The following is a 13771-nucleotide window of genomic DNA, read 5'->3' as shown; positions in this document are numbered from 1 at the left end:
CCGAATATTAGGTTTCACCGGTACTTAATTTTTTTAAAATTAAGGTGCGGTACTGTTCGTAGCTTAATTCCATCTCGTACAGCGACATGAGAACTTTGACACGGCACCGTTTTAAAACTATCCAGCCGATCTTAATGAAACTTTTCATGGGCATTAACCAACTCAAAAAGTTCGATATTAATTTTTAATAATCTTAAGATTATATAAAAGCGTTAACCTGGCTGAAAACCCGAGAAATATTCGTCAGAACTCAAAAAGTTGTTTATAAATACTATTTATAGTTGCTAGGTGATAAGAAACGTTCTTTTCCCGACACTTAAAAGGCCACCCTTGTAAGAATGGAAAAGGAAGACCTCGAACAAAATATAAGGAACAGGTAAAAAAGGATGTGAAAGAGAAGAAATACGCAGGCGTGAAAAGATTAACTTCTATAAGAATTGAGAGGAGAGCTTCGTTGTAATAATCTTAAGGTTGCCGATCAATGATGATAAGACAAAAATTTTGTGCGAAAATAAAATTTGGTGAGCCTCAACGAAAGATAAAAAACACTTGGGGACACAAAACCCGAAAGTTCATGCATTCATTCAGTCCGATCCAGGAGACATTTTCAAATGTCATATAATGTAAATTTTGTTGCAATTTATGCAGCAGATCCCAAATAAAAATCCGTGAGCGAATGTTGCGGGCAGAGTCCTCTATTTGCCATATAATAACTACGAATGAGAAAAGACTGTTGAGAGAGCATTCTAGAGGACTCTGGTTGCGGGGGCCTTGATGCGCGCCCCTTGATTCACAACGGGCACCTGAGTACCGCTATGTATTCTTTGAATCGTAATCCACAGGATAAATTAGTACCTATTTTTGCCGATTTAGGTATTGGCCAACGACCCATTTCCAACTATTTCTGCTGGTACTTCCTAGTTAAGCTCGCCCTCTTTGCCAGAAGACGAGGCACCAGATGGATCAACTGGATGCAGCCTGCGTTCCCTCGTTAAGAGCGCCCTTGAAAGGCGTCCAAGGTCGGCGTCATAGAGTGATGAGATGGGAGTTGGAATGCAAACGAGACCACGCTATTCTAATGCCTGTTTCTCGTGGCGTGCGACGCGGCTGCAATATCGCACTGTAATCAGCAGAGAGAATCCGTGATACGCGCCAAATAAAATGTCCTCCCCCGCTCTCTGGTTACATTTCGATTTTCGCTTCTACACTGAGGCTCCATACATCATTGCAATCCTAAGATTGATACATTGCAGTCCTCCCTATCCCATGATAGTTCTATTACCTCCCTGGGCCACTTCTTCCCCGTATCCTTCTTGATCCGCCCCTGCTTCTTGTCCCTTGATCTTCTCCTGGGGTCTTTTCCGTTAAAATATTCTTATCCTTTTTATTCCACCACCTTCACAGTCTCAAAATACAATCACAGTAACAATCCAAACGTCGAATAATCGAGTCAACATAACAACAAAACAAAAGAAGAACACAAATCGTGTGAATGCGAAACATTACTAATGTGACCAACTCACATACAAATGAATCCACGTATTTAACATTTTCCATCAATCTTTCCTTCAATTATGCTTCCCAAACTAACTGCTGTGTCTCGTTACGTAGCCAATATCTATGGGGCGCAGTGAAGCAGCTTCATCCTGAAGGTTATGTTTTACATGTGAGGGTTAAGCTCACCCCAGATTAAGCCATTGGCCAGCGAATGAGTCAATTTCAGGAAGGCAAGAACATTCCTATCGCTGGACCAACTCACACTGCGAGGATTTATGTTGAAGCTTCGTTCATTTATGGCATTGTAATCCGTAATATTAATAGACTGCATAGTTACCTCAATTTCTCCCTGTCCCATGCCAATTATTCTGTCTTCCTAAGGCTCTTATTGATCTGTGTCCCTTGGTATTGCTATGACTACTTTTCCATCCATATATCCTACCATTAAACAGGCCAACGATGAAAATACTTTTTTACTGAGAATACCTTATTCTTTTGTTTTTAAAGTTGCTGAATCCAAATACGATGGTTTTAAAGTTGTATCACCCACCATTTATTCACATTTTACAGTTAAATTTATGAAATCGAGCAATATTTTTTAGAATTTAACAGCTTTTTTTATGGTTAAAATAAAATTGAAAAAGTAGGGCTAGTGAACGAAGATAATGGGGGATTACTGTTGGTACTTCACCGAGAAGTTCAGCAAGCGATTCATCGCAGAAAAAATTACACAAGAAGCTTCAAGGAAAAAAGGGAATGAAATTGTAGACCCATTCCAGTTGACAAGTGAACCCTGTATTATCAAGCTACATTACTATTGTAAGTAATTTAACAGTAAATACAAACAATTTTATGATGTAACGCAATGTGTTTCATTGATTTCCCTTTAACTATTTAACTATTACTGCCACGCATCGCACTATGCTTGGATAGCAGCAAGGTTATTCGTTAGGTCATCCCTCTCTTTATTGCAACGGATTACCCTGTAAACTACTGCGTCGTCTGCAAGTAAACCTAGTGTACTGTGGACTATTTCACCAATGTCGTTTACATAAAGAAGGTATAGGAGTGGGTCTATGATATTACCCTGAGGGACGCCAGAAGCAATCTACCTCGATGGAGACTGCGCCGTCAAACACTGCTCTCGGCTCGCGATCGCTCAAAATTTCTCTTATCCAGAGAATGACATCTTCATCTAGGCCGTAAGATTTTAGTGTTATTAATAACTTTCCATGATGACCAGAAAATTCACCATCAAAATGATAAAGATTTCTTAGACCGTGGCAGCAGAGAAATTGAACTCTGGGGTAACACATAGAAATTTCAAATGCAGTGAAGGCAATGGCTCATAGGAGAGGCCTAGATAATTAGATTCTGTATTCTGGACCTCCATGCGGCGTGGCGTGGACAACCACGCTCTGCCCGCGAAGAAACTCCCGAGAGAACGCATCGAAAAAAATGACATAAGATTGAGCGCATCTCATTGCAACTCGCGCTACCTCTTCCATCTGCTGTTGGTTGGATGCGTTTCCATTGGTCGGAGGGAGGGGAGGAAGTTGGCGACTGCTTTGCAATGCGACCTTCGGCTGTCAGCGTGAGGCTGCCAGCGATCACCCTGGAACCGAGGGGAGACTTCCGTGTGACACTGCACACACACTTCGTAACGTCCAATCGAGGAGGAAATCCAACTTAAGGAGTAAATCGGGATAAAATTCACTAACTCATGCAACGACCGCCACGAATTATATTCTAGAGAGCAATTATAAATTTTTAATTTTTTTTAATAACCAGGATTACACACTCAAAAGCGAATATCTTTCCCCATCCTTTTCTTCTATTCTCGCTTCCGTTTTATTATTCATTTTTTCTTCCGTTACATAACTAAGGTTATAATAATAAGATGAATAGATAATATTTGACGCCTGTTGAAGTTGATTATTCATCCAGCCAAGGGTCGCCTTATTAAAAAAAAAAAGTGGTACGATACTTCCATAGTGGTGGTATATTGGTTATCCAACCAAGAATTTCAATTTGATAAATATATAATATAGGATAAATTGGATAAATGGGGATATTTTGTGGAACCGTGTAACAGGTGGCATATTCACCGAAAAACGTTTGTGGGATATTTGCCACATGTTTTTATTTATCGACCCAGAGGCTTTTTAGAGTAGTTAGAAATGTCTTTATCATGTCAAAGCAAAAAAGTATATGTTGCATGAATGACCTTTTGTACCCTTCCCTCTCCTCACCCTTGTTGTCTTGCCTTCTAGAGTTCAAGCCGAGCACGTTGTTTGTCCCAGAGAAAGTTGTCCTACATTCTTATTACCTCTATCCCGATTTATTACTGCCTCTGAAAAAAAATATTTGAAATAGCTGGAACCATATGACGTTAAACCTTGAAAAATATATAATTTGTCGCAACCTGAGTCATTCAATAAAAATCTGTGGACTATGCAAATATTTATCTATGATTATGTTTAGAGAGGAAAGAAGTGGAGTCTATGCAACCCAGATACGACCGCCCCGTGCCATGCAAAGAATCAAATGATTCCTCAGAGTAATGGTAGGTAAGCGCCATTCAGATATTTCATACTCTATACAGTTTATGTAAAAGAAGGATAGGAATGGCGAAAGAAGTTTTCAAGAAGAAGAAAAGAGCCTTGTGTAACAAGGCACTGGAATTAAAATTGAGGAAGAGATGATGGTGAAATGCTATGTGTGGAGTCTGTTTATTTATGGATGTGAGACTTGGACGATGGGGAAGATAGACAGGGACAGGATGGGGGGCGTTGGAGATGTGGGTTTCGAGGAAGATGGAGGGAATACGGTGGACGGATCGAGTTAGGAATGAGCAAGTGTTAAATAGGATAGATGAGAAAAGAACGTTGATGGACAAAATAAATCAAAGGAAGGGTTAGTGGCTGGGACATTCGATGAGAGGGAATGGAATTTTGAAAGTATCTTTGGAGGGAACGGTGGAAGGGGTCAGGAGAAGGGGAAGGAGAAGGCTGAAGTTCATTGACAACGTAAAAATTGGAAGATATGGAGACTTCAAGGAGGTGGCCGGAGACAGGAGTGAATGGAGACAGCATTGGAGCGGGGGACCTAACGAGGGGCAGAACGCCACAAGATGATGATGACAGTTTATGTCCGAGCAAAGATGAATTAGTCTTCAGATAAGGGTCAGCTTACTGAAAATTCGACCTTAAAAATTTGCAATACAAGAATAGCGTGTATAATTAATGTTCTCTAATGCCTCAATGAATATAAATTAGGGGCATAGCATAAATTAGTAGATGGCGAATTCCCTCACGCCGTCCCATTTATGAAAACTGAAAGTGTTCCTGTACACTACGTTGAAGGCGTACCAGTAATCGAGCAATAGTAATTAATTTTATGTGCAGACTACACCAGCTTAAAATGCATCTTCTGCACAACATTAATTCGACGAAGGAAGCTGATTGTGAGAGGAGAGAAAGAGCTATGCTGTGGCTTCTTAAGTAGTCTATTCTTGTCTACGACTCAATGACACGGCTATTCTCCGGAGACTTCAACGTGCGACGACTAGTCTTCTTCCGTTGAAATCTCCTCTCAAGAGACTTCAACAAAAAGGTGTAAGATGCCACATTTACACACAGGAAATTTTTCGCTTTGCGATATCTGTAGCGTGTCAGTGCCGAGGTAGTGAAACCCCTTGACACTTGGCTTTTGATGAATCATTTTAATGAATCCAGTTCATATGTGTGTTTGTGTGTTTCCATGATGATCGGGAAATTCACGATCAAAATGATAAAGATTTGTCAGCCCATGACAGTAGAGAAATTGAACTCCGGGATAACACATTGCAATTATGTCGCTCACTGCAGTGAGTACTGATCTATTTTTTATACCAATATTATGGATGAATATAGATCCCTTACTTCCATTCAGCTCTTGACCTCCACTTCTACTGATCCAATGCGATTTCCCACTTTTAATGCCATTAGTTTCCTCTTCCAATCATTCTGGCTGGCACCCAAGTTTTTGCGTAAATTTTATATTGCTTTCCTGCAACAGATTACGTAAGAGAGACAGCACAAATTTTCCAAGTTCTTTATTTACGACGGACCACGGATGCAGATTATGAGTGTGCCGAATGTTTAAGTACTCCGGTACTCACGGGGTATTCGAGTACCGAGGCAAGTACTCTAACACCTACTCATGCAGGAACTCGAGTGAATTTTATACGTAAAGTCGGATTCAAAAGTATTGCAACGAATGAAGCGGCGCCACTTTCGCCGCAGTTTGGAAATTGAGTTTCTGTATTTTCTATTGTACCAGTAGGAGGGATATTTAGAGGTAATGTGGGAGATGGGAATATTGCTCAAATTTCCCTCCTTCTGGTAGCATGGAAAATACAGAAACTCAACTTCCAAACTGCGGCGAAAGTAGCTCCACTTCTGATTCCGTCTGTACCTACTCGTGTGCACTTCATTTTGTCGTGAAACTCGAGTGATCAGACAAATACATGGATAAACCAGGTGTTCTATAGCAGAAAGAGTTCTCGGTTTCCCCACCAGTGTGAACCGGAAGACGATGGCAGACTAGGCTGGACCAATTGTCGAAACCTGGGAAAAATTAACCGTTGGGCCCGGTAGGAAACACGATGATTCTTTCTAGTACAAATTCAATGGGAAAGGCTGAGATCGAGACGTGTTGTATTTGTCAACATAATCAACGGCTCGAAAAGGAATTGAAGTATTCGAATCGCGGGGGTTATTCTGCATTTCTGAATTTGAGTTCAAATGCGGATGGCGTCGCATATTGAGACAAGTACGGACATTTTTTGGAAGTTCAGTCAGTGACCACCTAAGGCGCATGAGTAACCGCTCAATTGAATGTCATCGTCACTTCCACGAGAACGGCTCATTTCCATATCATGAATCAATCTTCAATGACTCATTGAAAGCTTCACTTGAAGATCCATTAGCTCTCCGAATGCGGTCATTTTCCTTCGGAAGTACAGAATAACCACCCTGGTCGGGAGAATTTTGTACTCGCCTCATCATTCATTAATTCTTTTGGCTACTCGAGTGCTAATATGCATACATGGATCAATGAGATCCTTTCCGATTACTCGTTAACCTGTATACGTTCCCCAGTCTGTGATTATGTAAGCAATAAAGCATTCAAGTAATTTTGTAATCGGGTACCCGTAGATGCTTTACTGTCAGCAAACTCGAGTAGATTTTTCGCACTCAGAATGGGCTTGTTAACCATTTTTTATTGCCGATTGCGATTCAGTTTGAAAATTAATGGGTTCCGTATTTTTCCAATTTTCGATCCGTTGCCTACTTTTCGAGTTATCCGTGATGAAATATCGACTTTCGCTGATAAGATCACGACGTCACTTACTCTTGCCGAGCTGCTCACCGCTTCTCCGCTACACCTCAGCCTCGCGCAAACGCCTCGCGTTGTTCGTTGTCATAAGCACTCCTATGAGCTATTCTTTCCGTCAAGGATCGAGTCGCTGTGAACGACTCAATGAACCATAACTTTGATGACGTCACTAACTTATGAAAAGTGGGCGGCAACTTTTGCATTTTTTTCTCATTATTGAAGTTGTGATAAAATGGCTGAATGAGGAAGACTTTTTTATTTTTAATCTATCTTTCTCATCGATCCACCAAATTATCCATTATATCGCAATTTCGGGTTTGAATGAACCTCTGCATGGAGGAGGCTTAAGTTTGTCCCGTGGAACCTTGACTACTTTTGTCACTTTCGGCGCACTTTCATTAGTTTTCAAAAGCGTCAGCAGCGGAGCGGCAAAAGCAGACCGATCAATGCGATATCAATATGTACTGTATAGTATTTGCAATGGTAAGGGATGGCATTTAAAAGTTAAAAAAAATAAATAAATTGATGGGCCACATCATCGTGAACAGTAATATCAATTATCCATATCAACAATCCATAATCATGGCTTATTTCGGATCGCTCTTCCCGACACGAGTGACTTTTATTTATTTACTTATTTATTTATTTAATGCAGTCCAAAAACAGCGTGAGGCCAATTACAGAGGACTCACAGTAACAAGAGAATAATATATTAATATTAAGCAAAACGTAACCAACAACGAACAAAATGATATTCAACAGTATTTACAAATAGATAAAAAAGAATTGTAGACTTCATCGGCTGGTGCGAGGAGTAGAGAGAAAACTACGATAGAGATGGCGCAAAATGGATGAGGAATGAAAAAAAGGACCAAAATCTGGAACACATTTGGAATAGGAGTTCATGGAAGAAGGAAGTTTGAATAGAGAAGAGCGTGTAGAGACAGAAAGGCGGTGAAACAATGATTTTGAAAACCTATTTATATGCGCGGCGGGTGACCACTCATTTAGAGGCCTGCATATTGGAGAATCCACAATAGGGTGATTTCCTTTTATTTTTTTATTGCGTAAATCGAAAGGTAATCACTCCTGAAGTACATATTTCACGCTTTTAGATTTTTAAATGACGATTTCTATTTTTCGCGGTCAAATGAAAAGTGAAAATTTTCAAGCGCGCGAAAACGCGACGGCTAAGTATCAATGCTGTGAAAAGCCCGTGTGACGTCATTTTGGTCCCAGTTGGGCTGTTCAGTCAGAGCAGTAGCGTAGCGATTGGAGAGGTATACACATAAATACAATTACTTTCCTTCACAAAAGAAAACAAAATATTGAAAAATCTTCAATTTTCAAAATATTTCTTTGACGAATGAAGATTTTTCGATTGGCAAAAGTGCTAAAATTAGTTAAAAACCCTCTGCTTAGTATCCTGTTTTTCAAAAACTCCCCCCACCCCTGTTTTTGGATTCCCCCTCCCCCGAACGAAATTCCTGGATGCCCCAGTGAGTCAGAGCTGACGTTTCAATGGCTCCATTATTTTCAAGGCGTTGAGTTTTTTTCTGGCAATAATTGCGTAAAATTCCGTCGTAAATAATACTCTTCCGAGGGCATGAAAATTTTTAATGAAATTGTATTGGTACATAAATAGAGGCGTGCTAAGAAATCCTAATGTTAAACTTTATTGAACTATCCTACAATCATGCCAATGGAAGTGCATTGCGGTAAGTACATCTCGAAAACTCGGGACACATAGTAATTCCTATGGTTTCCGTTCTAATCCAATTTCCGCTTCCTTTTTCCTCATATAAAATCTAAAATGTTCTCGAGGACTGAGCCCGGACTCGTAATTGGTTTCCAAAAGACGTCACTCGTGTCGCTGACGGGAAGAGCGATCCGAAATAAGCTATAATTAGAGATGTTACTAGATATTACAGTTCGTGGTGAATGTGGCCCATCGAATTTTGCATTAAGTTTTAAATGCCATTCCCCGCTATTGGAAATAATCAGTGCTTTAGTTTGGCCGGTACGGCGTACCCCATAAAATCCAACTCGCTATAGGCGTACCGGTTAAGCTACCTTTTTAAACCTGTAAAATAATAGCCCTGCTGAAAATTGCCCCATGGATTTCAAAAAGAAAAACCTAAGTGATTATCTTGGAACTAATGTAAGAGTTGGAGTTTGACGTTTCAATCGCGGCCGTATGTGTAACACATATTCAGCTGCTGGCAAATTTTGGTGAGTACCGCCTAGATTTTTCCCAACTATAGCACTGGAAATATTTCTGTAAATATTGAGATTGAATTGATCGCTCTGCTTTTTTCGCCCCGATTCTAAGATTTTTAAAAACTGATAAAAATGCGCCAAAAAAGGCAGCAGAAATCATTCTCTTACGGGAAGGACTCCTCCAGTTGTGTTTCAAGCCACGAAAAGAAGTGTTCACTCTCCTGCCTTTAGCTCGATTTAAACTTTCCCGCTTTGCATACCTGTTTGCCTCAGAAACCATGATGTTTCCGGGCGATCCTCTGGTAAATCCAATTGCTGTTTAAAACTTTTAATGCGGCGAATTCTGTGGCGAAATTTTGATATTTTGAAGGAAAATAGGCGACTGTGAAACCGAATGAAAGAGCCATTTTCGAACAAAATAGCAGAACAGGAGCGTGATCCATGCTCGGCTTCACGAATATTAATAAAAGAGCATCCTCAAGACTGCCTCTAAATCTGTTGTCAACCACCACGCATTTAAAAAGTCGCCGCTCGTGTCGCTGCCGGACGAATTGATCCGAGTTTCACGGGGAAATAAGGTATAAATAGCGGTTTTTTAATTTATATCCGCACCACCGAAAACAGCACTACTCGGCCTTTACATCGCGGTTTTTAGATCATGTATAACAAAACAAACGCACTCAAACATCCATGCTCTGGATGAGGTTAACTTACCCAGGCGGGACTCGAACCCAGTGACGCAGCGAAGGGGGGGGGGGGTTGGGGGATAAACCCCCCACTCCCCCAGAGCTCTGAGAAGTTTATAAGTTTAATCCATTTTTACTTATTTGGATCAGTATTACTTATAAAATAGTGTTAGGATTAATCAAATATCCCTCATAAAGCAGTAAAAATCGCCATTTTGAACCATTATTCTTAAAATTTGTCTGGAGGAGGGCCATCGCAACTACTGCTCACCCTGGTGGGTATGCAATACCCCAACACCCGTAAGTATTAGTTGCGCCTAAAACACCCACTAGCCTTAACTCCTAGCTGCGTCCCTGCTCTAACCCACGACCTTTGATTTGGCAAGCAGGGACTTTACCCTTCCGCCACCGAGGCCGGCGAGTTTTAATCGACATGTGATAGTGAAATGTGATCTTCCATGCTTTTCCTCGCAATTACAAACATTATTATGCAAAATATTGGAAAAAATTGGATCACATTACACTCATCACCGCATTCCGTACGTTTTTGAAAGCCGATTAAAATGCGACCGAAGTGACAACAGAAATCAGCCTTCTATGGGATGGAATTGGGACTTCTCTATGCACTCCCCTTTCGGGGCCTGTCAGAAAATTGCAAACGTTTCCAACCAACACCAATCATTGACGGATGGTATCCTATCGATTGAAATGAATCGCATGACTTTAGCGAATTATGAGCGAGAGATTTCAGAAATTGCAGTAATAAAACCATAAAAGCAATAGTCAAGTGGTAATTTTTAAAATATGATCACCTGTTATTTGGTGTTAATAGCGATTGGTTTTATGAAGATATGCAGAAATTTTTAAACTGATATATTTTTGGAGAAATTTACGAAATTAAAGGTAATTATGTTCCATGAAAACATTTATAGATGCTTTCGTAAAAGCATGTCTGAATGAAAATAAATGCCATTTTGGATTTAGCATGCCAATGGCTAATCCCTTATTCATCTCTATTTTCGCTCTTAAATCATTACTAACATCAGAAGACCTACCTACTAAATGCCATACTTAATTGCATGTATAAATTATCTACTGTACGCCAATTAGTTTTTATGAAATTCGCTTCTTTACAGCACGGAGATTAAAACTATATTGGGAAGTGGATTCAAAAAAAACTATTATCTAGAAGTATGCGGATAAACCGTCAACCAGCTTCATAAAAGCACAAAGCCAGGCCTTTTTACACCAAAACTAAAAACTCAGAATCAATCACAGAATGAACCGGAAGTCTAGCTGATTGATGATTGATCAAAACACCGAAGAAACCGGAAGTCGGAACGGTTGATGATCGACTTTATTATGCACGATGAATCATGAGTCATTCGATCCACTCGGTGATTAAATCAGTTCGAACGAATCGTTCACGAACGACACATCACTTCTTGGCACATCATTAATGGCAGACTGTGTTGAAGCGCCAAGACGTGTGGGGTTTGTTTAATTTGAATTTTCCGACTGAAAATGTAGATTAATGGACAATCCGTCAAGAGCACGCATTTGTAGGAACTCCATGAATGAGATTAACTTTATTTCCGACGCTCCCATTCTTGTCCTGCCACAAATTTTTGAAGATTGACTCTTACGGGCACTAGCATACATCTCGGCTCTTCCTCAATGTCCGATAATTTTCATAAGTTCAGTGAATAATAACATGCTATCTGTCTATTTCCCCCCACGACTTCAGGCAAGAGGACTGCATAGAGGAGGCCCAATTCCATCCCATGCGAGGGTGATTTGTGTTGCCACTTCGGTCGCATTTTCATCGGCTTTAATTTTAAACGGTCCGCAGTCATGGTGATGAGTGCAAAGCGATCCACTTTTTTCCAATATTTTACAGTTTGGCCTTTGCAGAAGTGAGCAATAGCATTGAAGAGTCATGAATTTGATAAATAGCACCATCATGAATGTAAATTTCGGCTGACTAATTACACCTTGTTTCCTCATGAAACTCGGATCAATTTGTTCGTTAGCGACGCGAGCGGCGACTTTTGTAAACCCATTTAAATGCGCGGTGGTTGACAACACATTTAGAGGCTGACTTGAGGATCAGCCTCCTCTTTTGTAATATTCGTGTACTCAGGGTGCGTTCAGGCTAACAATGGCGGACACCGAATTTCCCATAGTGAAAGTGTAGTTAACGACTCGCCTTGGTGACAGAGCGGTGTTGAAAGTTGATCCATAGGACTCTGCCTTCTATGTAGGTAGTATGCACTTGAATTCGAATTATATTTTTTCGGACTTTCATCATGTATATACCTTATTTATCTGAATATAGAACCCCCTTTTTCCGAAAATTCCCGGGGTAAAAGTGAAGAGGGGGACTATATTCAAACATATATATATTTTTTTAATTTTCCCTAAACTGAAGCCTCAGAATTTGGGTGGGACTATATTCGGAGAAATGCGGTAACTACATCTAGAAACATGAATCGCCATTGGTCCCATCAACCCAGACCACTGACGTAACACTATATACACATGTGAATATATTTCCACTTGAGGAGCCCATGGAATAATAATGGCTTTGGGCTATTTTTTCTTTGCCCCTGCGCGGTGCGACTCCAAAGATACGAAGTTAGCTGACGCCAAGTGGATGTGTGACACTAATAGTCCAGGTAAACCTCCTCATGGCTCCTGTTTGATAAGTTTCGATTCCTGACCATTACTTCATTCTAGCAACGCATCAACTGATTAATTCAGTTTTTAGTTAACCCTAAGAAGGTTAGGTTGGATGTGTGAAGGTTAAGCTCACACCAGACTAAGCCACTGACCGGCGAATGTGTCACATTCAGGGCAGGAAGAAGAGTTCCCTTCGCCGTACCAGGTCGCACGGCGAAGATTAATGATGAAGATTAGTTCATTTATAATATTGGTATACTGGAGACTTCCATGTCTCCCTATCCCATGCCAGTTCTTTGACCTCCATCAGGCCATTCTTTCACGCATCCTTCTTGATCCGTACTGAATAAAATTGATGGTTCGAGGCGTAACTTTGTGAAAACGAGTCATTATGAAAAATAAGAAACTTTGTGCTTTCACATGAAATATGTATTCACACAATTACACGACCGTGGTTTCAACGTAAGACGTCATCCTCAGGTGTACTGTACTGTACTACATACTTTTCTCTTGGTTTTCCTGTGGGGACTTTTCCATCAAGTTTTCTTTCCATTTTCCCACCAGTTTCCCACCAGTGTTTCCCACCAGTAGCGCAACTAGGAATCTGCTTTGGGGAGGACAGGGGTGAGGGAGAATGGGGGGCCTCCCGGGCAGGACGGAGTCGAGGAAAATTTTTGAAAAATGAATTGCCTGGAAATGCATGGTTGTTCAAGTTGTAGGTAAGATTTAAGCATGGAAAATGTGAATGAAATCAACGTTTTAAGGAAACTGTAACAGCTCTTTATTAGTTTTTAAAATTATTTGCTTGAAAAAATATTGATTTCCTTGAGGACATTTGCGATTTTTGCTTCTGGGGGGGGGGGCAGCTGCCCCCCACCCTTCATGCCCCTCGCTGGGAACGCCCATGGTGATTCGAGCTTCTGAGCCATTGAATGATAACGCCCGCACGAATATCTTCACGTCCTGTTTCCTGGTTTCCAGCTTTATCCTCTTCAGGCATATCAGCGGCCGCTTTGCCATGAACGCCACCCAGAAGAATGAAGAATCTAGCCTTAGCTTGGACCAGTGGCGCAGCGATGGGGGGGGGGGGGGGTTTGGGGGTTAAAACCCTCCCAAAAGGTCAGAGAAATTTTTAAGTATAATCCATTTTACTTAATTGGATTGATATTACTAACAGAATAGTGTTAGGTTTAATAAAAATATCCCTCAGAAAGCCGTAAAACTCACCATTTTAAACCGTTTATCTTAAAATTCCGCAATTTATTAATGTCGCACCTACCAATTATCCTGGTGGGTATTCCATA

This window comes from Ischnura elegans, chromosome 3 (genome assembly GCF_921293095.1).
Source record: "Ischnura elegans chromosome 3, ioIscEleg1.1, whole genome shotgun sequence".
Classification (NCBI taxonomy): domain Eukaryota; kingdom Metazoa; phylum Arthropoda; class Insecta; order Odonata; family Coenagrionidae; genus Ischnura; species Ischnura elegans.
Note: the sequence above shows the minus strand (reverse complement) of the source record.